Source organism: Ooceraea biroi, chromosome 7, assembly GCF_003672135.1.
Source record: "Ooceraea biroi isolate clonal line C1 chromosome 7, Obir_v5.4, whole genome shotgun sequence".
NCBI lineage: Eukaryota > Metazoa > Arthropoda > Insecta > Hymenoptera > Formicidae > Ooceraea > Ooceraea biroi.
In genome coordinates, this window is record NC_039512.1 from 11460481 (window position 1) to 11467306 (window position 6826).

Consider the following 6826-nt stretch of genomic DNA (forward strand, 5'->3'; position numbering starts at 1 on the left):
CCTCTACTACTGATGATGACCAAATCAAGACACTGATCGAGAATAACCCGCGCTACACGACACGTGAATTAGCAGAGATACTGAAAATATCGAAAACCACTGTCCACGATCATGTAGTGAAGCTTGGTTACGTAAGTCGCTATGATGTATGGGTTCCGCATAATTTGGCCGAAAAAATTTAATGGATCGCATTTCCATCTGCGACTCGCTGTACAAGCGCAACGAAAACGTACCATTTTTGAAGCAATTAGTGACGGGTGACGAAAAATGGATCATTTACAACAATGTAGAACGAAAAAGATCCTGGGGTAAGCGAAATGAACCAGCATTAACCACTCCGAAAGCAGGCCTTCATCCAAAAAAGTCATGCTCTGTGTCTGGTGGGATTGGAAAGGAATCCTATATTATGAGCTCCTACCACACAACCAAACGATAAATGCAGATAAGTACTGCTCGCAACTGGACGAATTAAAGACAGCGATTCAGGAAAAACGTCCAGGATTAGCTAATAGGAAGAGCGTCGTGTTCCATCAGGACAATGTCAGACCTCATGTTTCTTTGACTACCCGACAAAAATTGTTGGAGTTTGGCTGGGATGTGCTACCTCACCCACCGTATTCACCAGACATTGCACCTTCAGACTTTCACTTATTTAGGTCTTTGCAAAATTCTCTTAGCGGCAAGAACTTCAACTCTTTGATCGACATAAAAAACCACCTTGAGGAGTTTTTCGCCGAGAAACCTAAGAAGTTCTGAGAGAATGGAATCTTCTAGTTGCGTGAAAGATGGACAAAGGTTGTGAAACAAAACGGTGCATACATAAGTCAATAAATATTTATCGACATAAAAAAATGTTGCCTTTGAATTTTCCTTCAAAATCGGCACGAACTTTCCGGACGACCCAATACTTTGCATTTTCCTTGCGACGTATTCGATATGTCTGTCTATCATGAAGTTGCAGCGCATTTCAAATTTTTCTCAGTGCATCGCAACGAATATCGGAAGTACCGTACGATATACACGATTTGTCGTATTGCGAGAGGTTATTCAAGCCGTTATTCAAAGTACTAGAAGCGTCAAAAAATGAACACATAAAATCGTTTTCTGTCTAATCTCGCGTAGCAATCTTTCCGCGACATTCCGCGACGGATGTGACGACTCCGCCATATTGTGCATCGTGAAGTTAGCGTCGTGTACTTTGAATGTTTGAATTTCACGTCGAAGGGCGCTGGACGAGCGTGACGCGCGTCAGGTGCATCGTGCAAAGTGACGAGCGATCTCGCAGCATCTCGTCGTTTCCTCGTCGAAAGTGCGTGCAATAATACGTGCCGGAAGTGCTGCGCAAAGTGGAAGGCGCTCGATATATCGTTAGTTAACGTCCGCGCGAGTAAGTCCGCGAGTGTAATTAGCCGTGTTCTTTCGATTGATTTGTACGTTCGCGAGTGAGTGTTCGGCGCAATGGCGGCGACGATGACGACAGCGGAGGTGGGCGACGGCGGCGAGGACAGAGACTGGTGAGCAAATCCATTTATTCGTTACACTCCTGTTACTGAATTCTTCACCTGCTCGGGATGATTTAGCGCCGTTGTCACGTACTCTTTACACCTTGACAGACAATTAACGTTGTCGACTTGAATGCATTACGAGAGTTAGACATTCTATTTAAAAAGCATGATGCATATCTTGCAGTCCTATTGTATTGATAATGAAGTAATAAATTTGGATTTCGCGTGTATAGATTAATAACTTAGTCACTTATTGCGTCCGTTAATTGGCCAATTAATTAATCCATGATTATGAAATCAGCTTTTGAACGAATCTTATAAAAAATAGAAAGAATATGGTTAAAAATCTCTAAAATGTATGTAAACGTTGGTTGAGATTATTATTTTAGAAGTTATCAATTTCTTTTTGCTTGGAAACTGACTAATTTTTGTAATTTATATGTAATAGAAAAAAAACAATTTTTTAAACTATTTCTTTTTATAAATCAACTGTTGCTACATCCTGCAATTCAACTCCACATCGTTATGATTAATCATGTAACATGTTATGTTCATATTCTGGCTTTAAAGTAATGCAAGAATAATAACTAGAATGAATAACTAAAACTGAAATATCATTTTCGTTTCTTCTTAACAATTAAATCAATAGTTTGATTTCAATATATTATCTTTATTAATCTACCTTTGAAGATGATAAAATATAAAAATATTTGCTAATATGTAATCCTGGAATGCATACGCGCACTTTTTCCTTAATTATACTACAATTTTATTTCAATAGAAATTTGTTTTCTGGTAATGCACAAACCATCAGTATCTACTTTATCCACTAGAACAGCTCAGGCTGGTTTGAAGCGAAATTTGTTTATTGGAAAAGCGTCAGCCAGACGAAATTAATTTTACATATTGGAGAGGCACGATCAGTGTTTATTGAAGATAATTTTATTTATTCGAGAAGCGAGTCCTCCACACAAGCTACCAATATGAATTTATTTATTGAAAATGTGCGTTCATGCATCGGTATCAATTTTATTCATTATATAAACGTGTTCAGGGAAACTAAATTAAATTTGTTTATTGGGAACGACATCAGGTAACTGAAGCTAATTCTATTTATTGGAAAAACGTGATCGGATTATTGAAAATAACTTTATTTATTTGGAGGTGCTGTCATATTATTGGTTATTGACAAATTAATTAATTCCTGTTTGGTGATGCAAGTTTGTTTATTAATGGTACACGATCAATGATAATTTTTTGACAGTTGAAATAATTTAAATTATTGGAATCCATATTTTGCATATTTAACAAATTAAAATATACCAAGTTATAAGACATATAAAAAATTTGATTATTACTATTTTAATAAGACAAGCATAAGTAAATTAGTGAAAAAATATGTGTATTGTAGTAATAAATGTAGGGATTAATTATTCATAAGTAATCATTAATTGATTTCACTAAATACTGGTACCTTGTAAAAGAGCAATTGGACGTGTGGCACTTGTAAAATAAAATTAAGTTCAACGATCGCTCGGTGTGATAAAAACAGATTTAACCCGTGTCAGGTGGTTGCTCAGGGTCGCGGGCATTGACACTCTTTTTCACGGGCGGTTCGCGAGGAACTCTGTACCTAATTCGAATTGTCACGCACGTGTCACGAAACGTTGCGACGCGGTCCAACTTCGCCGACATGAATCGCAAAATATTCATACGAGCATTTAGTAATTTAGTAATATCCACATACTTTTGCGCTCGTGTACAAAGGCGCGAGAGTAATTACACCAATTAATTATATGCTAATTTCCCTGACAGTTATTTTCGTTCCCCGCATTTATTTACGTATAATAATATTGCTTTATCAAGGTAAGTGAAAATTTGCGCGCTATTAAACCTTATTAATTTTTACAATATCTCTTTAACGCGTTGACGTTATCTGTTACATGACATAATATTTATGAACAATATCTTGATAATGATCAAACTAAACCTGTATTAAAATAATGTTGGTTGCCACAACAGTGATCGAGAGGAAATGTGAAATTAACTATTAATGGTGGCGTTATCATTGCCGCAATACCGGCGTCGCGAATGACTTTTGTGTTTGTACATGCGTGCAATCGATATGCAAACACGAATCCTGCGAGAGCGACGATGCCGGTTATAGTTGCTGGTTCGCCAGCGTAATGCGTTAGGTCCTCGCGTATGTTTGCGCAACAACCGCGCCGTGGTTTGTTACCAGTGGCAGCGATTGACTTGTCTAAATAACGGCACCTGTTCCGTTCTATCGAAAATAATTACTCGACAAACAACGGGCGAGTCGCTCCTCGCGTCAAGATTAGGTGATAATTCGTCAACTACTCAAAAGCTGATTATGTATTCACAGAAAAAAAGACAGCAAATTAGTTTGCTAAACTAAAAGAATCCCTGGCAAACCGGTTTGCCAATACAGGAAATTTTCTAGTTTAGCGGATCTATTTGCTATCTTTTTCCCGCGTTCGAATTGCACTTAATCTTTAAAGTGCATATAATAACAGCATTTTCTACTGAGAAAACTAATGCAACACTACACGCTCAGTGCAATTACTTTTACACTACATTTGTCAGTAGATCATTAAACACTGAAATATGTGAACTAATCTTCACAGTAAAACACTGAAATTGCACCCAGTGCAATTCTTTTGCACCACTTTTATAGAACATTGAAATATATAAACTGACTTTCACAGTGGAATACTAAACTTGCACTCAATGCGCACCAGTGTTGCACTAGTTTTTCCAGTAGAAAAGGCTATATGGTTCAGTCTATAGTTGTCGGTGCAAGAATCTAGCAAATTTAATTTTTATGATTTTTAAAATCGTCTCTGCCTTATTTCGTTAATTTGATAAAAAGATGAAGGTGTTGCATTTATTGTTCACGATATATTTAAATCAATGATTAGAGAGAGAGAAAGGGAGAAAGAGAGATACAAGTTGTATTCACACGAATCTGGGGACAGGAAATTCATTCTTTTCTCACTGTCGTGTTATCTGGACATGTCTGGTGGTTGCAACAATCGATGGTCCACCATTCACAGTGTGGACACGGGATAATAAATAACTTCTTTATTGATAAAAGTGAACTTGGTTTGCTCCTTGCACCCGGACCTTCAATTCGGATTGTCATTGTGCAGTTTATGAATTGGACAGTTCTGTTTGCCTCTCTGTGTTGTTCTGTTTGCTGGAGGCAGAGAGCGCCCAATAGGGACAAAGCTAACATAGGGAGGATCTGTGGGTATACCGATCTAGCGATCCATCTAGTCATGTATAGTTCTACTGGTCTATTTGTGAATAAACCGGAGAATTTAATTCTTTGCTTATACTATAAGTTCTATTATAATCAGTCAAAACAATAATTTTATTTAGAAAAGAGAAATATTCTCCAATTAAGCTCAAAAGGATTAGGAGCCTAATAATAAAATTATTCTAATAAACATAAAACTGTATGGTCGTTGGAGGAGGATCACCATGAGACCTTGAAGTGATTTATACTCGGACCAAACGATCCCGCTTTCGCCACTCTCATGACGCGAGCTATTCTTCGTTGTATAATCAATTTAATGAGAAGACGGTTTTGGCGTTTTCTCTTTCGGCCGGCAACACAAAAAAGACGTACCAACGCCTGACACCGATGCTAAGCAAACGCTGACAACACTTGTGTGCTTATAATTAAATTAATGATCGCTTTATTAATGGGGATTAATGCTTGAAACATGGGAATGGAACGGAAGAGTAGATAATGGAGTAACATCATGATTCTGATCAACGAAATGGATAATAATAATTATTAAAATGCGCACCATTCCAAATACGGAAATTTGTCCTGGAATATTAATTTTATTAGAAATGCAAACGGCCGTCGAATTTGGTTGCAAGGAAAACCTGGTTAAATGTTATCTATAATGAAATTAATGATTGTTTTATTAATGCACATTAATGACTCTTGCGGGGATCGAATGACAGTAAAAGATAATTGGATAACGCCATTGATCAACAAATTGCAGTTAATAATTAACGAAGCATGTGTCTTTTTGTATGAAAATTTATCTAGCAGAATTTGGTCGGTGAAACGCGTAAACACGTAATTAAATTAATGGCTATTTTATTAATGAGGATTGACGGAATAGTCACAGCGAACAGTGATAGGAGTCTGATAATATTAATTAACATAGTATGAACAATAATTAGAGAGAGAGAAATATGGAGCAAATGTAAAGTTTCCAAATAACGATTTCCTAACAACTTTAATTAATTTATTTATCGGGTATCACCGATTTTATATATTTGACACATTTAAACATGTTAATTAAAATTATTAAGTTCAGAATTGCCAATTAAAAGTATTAATGTTTTTTCCATATTACATACAGCACTTTAGCATGGCTTTGCAATCAAGCTTTTAACAATTATATGATATCGATCATAATAAACATCATTGAAAACTTTGATAGCTGAATTTGATTAGAATAAATAATTTTATTAGTCCAATCGAGCGTTCTCCTTGTTGATACCACGTCGATATCGAACATCAGTGCTTCACAAGGCAATTCCACGCGTCGGGCCATCTTTGTTGGAGGGTCCACGCATACTTTCCTCATTCCTGATATCTGAAATCCCGCGCATTCCGAAAGCAGCAGGTACTAATGAAGTCGTGAGCAGTCGGTCAGAAATGGTTGACGCGGTTCAGCGCGCTTCCAAGCGGCGGAGTATAGGAAAGAGAAGGGGGAAGGAAGGCAGATGATTTAGATTCCACCTAAACGATCTGTCTAAGCCGGCCTGACGGCCTGGCGTTCAGGTCAAGTTCATCGCCGTTCACTTGGTATAATGGATTTAATGAGAAGGTAGCCACCTCCTCACCCCGGCGTGTCAGGATTTACCCGGTTTCACTGGGTCGAGATAGATAGATAGAGAGAGAGAAAGAGAGAGAGTTCTGCATCCTTCTTCACGCTTCCTGCTCGCAGAAGCACGCACGCATGCATGCTCGACGAAGGGCTTCAGGGCGAACCTTCTGGGATCAGAAACAATGAGCATGCCTCTCGAGAGGATAATGACGGTGAAAATTGTCAGTTTGTCGTGCCAAGGGGCGTGGGTGGGTCCTATACTAATCACTGTTCTCGCGACTGGTATCTTGTTATCATTCGTCCAGGGCATGCTACTGTGATTCGCGTTTTTTTCATCGAGTCACTGACCGCAAGCAAACAACTAACAATGCTGCCGTGACGTGTAACTATTCATTATGTCTTTTAGCAAGGTATTTCTCAATCATTAAAATGACAAGAATC